At 44.5% G+C, this 2,473-nt stretch overlaps 1 non-coding gene across 1 annotated transcript; it reads right to left on the reverse strand.

Annotated features, from left to right (window-relative positions):
• Positions 1–519: 519 nt before the first annotated feature.
• LOC120281304 lies at positions 520–626 on the reverse strand. Its single transcript, XR_005542531.1, has one exon. It is a non-coding gene; the product is annotated as a small nucleolar RNA R71 (small nucleolar RNA).
• Positions 627–2,473: the final 1,847 nt, after the last annotated feature.

Genomic DNA, 2,473 nt, shown 5'->3' on the forward strand with positions numbered 1-2,473 from the left:
TTATGACACGAGTGAGTCAAGTGAATTTAGTAGAGCCCAATGACGAGATTGAACGAGCCTTGCATCAACGGTTGAGAGAAGTGGCCGAAAGTTCAAGACAACAAGAGATCGGGGTTGAAATCTAGTGAGCCTTTAGTTACAACCGAGCCAAGAAGAACTTTATCCAATTTTGAGAGGCCACAATTTACCGGGGAGAAATTTAGTGTGCAATCACCTACTGTTTCAGCCAATAATTTTGAGATCAAGGTAAGCATGATAGGAATGGTTCAAAACTCAGTACAGTTTGATGGGTTAACTGATGAGGACCCACATGCTCATCTTTCTCGCTTCCTTCAAATTTGCTCAACCTTCAAGATTAACTCTGCATCTGATGATGCCATTAGGTTGAGATTATTTCCATTCAGTCTGAGAGGAGCGACATACAGATGGCTCACTTCTTTACCTCCTGGTTCCATCACCACATGGAAAGACATGATGGAGAAGTTCCTTGCTAGATATTTCCCACCAAGCAAGGCAGCGAGACTGAGACAGGAGATTTCATCCTTCAGGCAATGGGACACCAAGACATTGTTTGAGGCACATGAACGGTTTAAGGATCTTCTATGCATGTGCCCTCATCATGGATTCCCTGCATGGATGAGAGTGCAGATGCTTAGTAATGGGCTGAATTATGCTACAAGGAAGCTCATCGATGCAGCAGCTGGTGGTTCTTTGAGCAACAAACTCCCTAAAGAAGCTGAGACATTAATCGAGAACATGGCTAGCAATGAATGTCATTGGAGCACTAGACAAAAGGCACCAAGAGCAGTAGGGCTGTACGAGGTGAATGAAACCACTGCTTTGGCTACAAAAGTGGATATTTTGACCAAGAGTGTCATGGATAACAATGCATTAGCCACAAAGGTTGAAGCTTTGACATAGAGATTTGATTAGTTCATGTTGGGTTCTGGCTTAAGTCCTAAGGAAGTGGTGTCATGTGAAACATGTGGTGTTGGGCATGCAACAACCCAATAGCCTATTCTTGTTGCTTCCCCTACACCGACTAAGTCAGTAGAGTATGTCAGTGGAGGACTAAGGGGTCTGGGAAATGCTTTCGGCAACACTTACAACCCGGGGTGGAAGAACCTTCCAAATTTCTCTTGGAACCAAGGTCAGTCACAACAAAGACCACCACCACCTCAAGGTCCTCAGTTTCAGCCCCAACAACCACAAGACATGAAATATATCACTGAAGATGTGTTGGCAAAGTTCATGATTAATACTGAGGTAAGATTTCAAAATATTAACAATCAGTTAACATAGCATGGGGGACAGTTTAGTGAGATAAGCACCGTGTTGAGAAATCTTCAAGCGTCTATGCAATCTCTTGAGAACCAGGTGGGACAACTTGCTAGAGCACAATCAGAACGACCGTCAGGTAGCTTACCAAGTAACACTGAAAGCAACCCGAGGGAGCATTTGAAGGCTGTCACATGAAGAAGTGGGAAACAGTTGGAGGCAAATGCCAAGGAGAGCCCAAGTGCCTCCAATGATGGGGTAACCGTTCGGGAAGACCCTAGTTCAGGTAAGAGTGCGAGTGAAAAGAGTGAGAAGAAGCCTGATGAAGATGTTCCCAAGTCTCCGATCCGAGGGGGGCCTAAGTATAAACCTGTAGTGCCATACTCCTCCAGGCTCAAGCAAGACAAGGAAGAAGCCCAATTCAAAACGTTCCTTGGCATTTTCAAGCAACTTCACATTAACATCCCCCTGGTCAAGGCTCCTTCACAGATGCCCAAGTATCCTATATCCTTGAAGCATCTCCTCACCAACAAGAGGAAGCTAGAAGACTTGAAGACTGCGACTCTATCGGGGAATTGTTCTGCTGTGATCCAGAAGATACTTCCTAAGAAACTCACTAATCCCGGCAGCTTCATCATCCCCTGTGTGATTGGGAAAGGAATGAAAGAAAATGCTTTAGCCGATTCTGGGGCCAACATAAATGTGATGCCATATATTTTGTTCTTGAAGTTAGGGTTAGAAGATTTGAGGCCCACCCGGATGACCCTGCAGCTTGCAGATCGCTCAGTGAGAAAACTCAAGGAGTGGTTGTGGATATTCTAGTTCGAGTTGACAAACTTATCATTCCAGTGGACTTTGTGATTTTAGATGTGGACGATGATGTTGAAGTACCTTTGATTCTCGGTCGCCCATTCCTTAACACTTCTGGTGCTTTGATTGATGTCAAGGGAGGCAAGATGACCTTGAGAGTTGGAGATGAGCAAGTGGTCTTCACCCTCCCCGAAGCAATGAAAAACACACTTGATCATGATGATACTTTATACTTTACTGATAATACTAATTTAATCATCTCTAATTGTGTGCAGGAGGTTTTAGCTTTAAATCCCTTGGACGAGTATTTGGAGGGGTTCGAGATGAATGATGTTGAGGCCAAGGTCCCCTCTTCTCCACCAACTCACAAAGTAGCCCAAATGGA

The sequence above is a fragment of the Dioscorea cayenensis genome, chromosome 2 (assembly GCF_009730915.1).
Source record: "Dioscorea cayenensis subsp. rotundata cultivar TDr96_F1 chromosome 2, TDr96_F1_v2_PseudoChromosome.rev07_lg8_w22 25.fasta, whole genome shotgun sequence".
NCBI classification, from domain to species: Eukaryota; Viridiplantae; Streptophyta; class Magnoliopsida; order Dioscoreales; family Dioscoreaceae; genus Dioscorea; species Dioscorea cayenensis.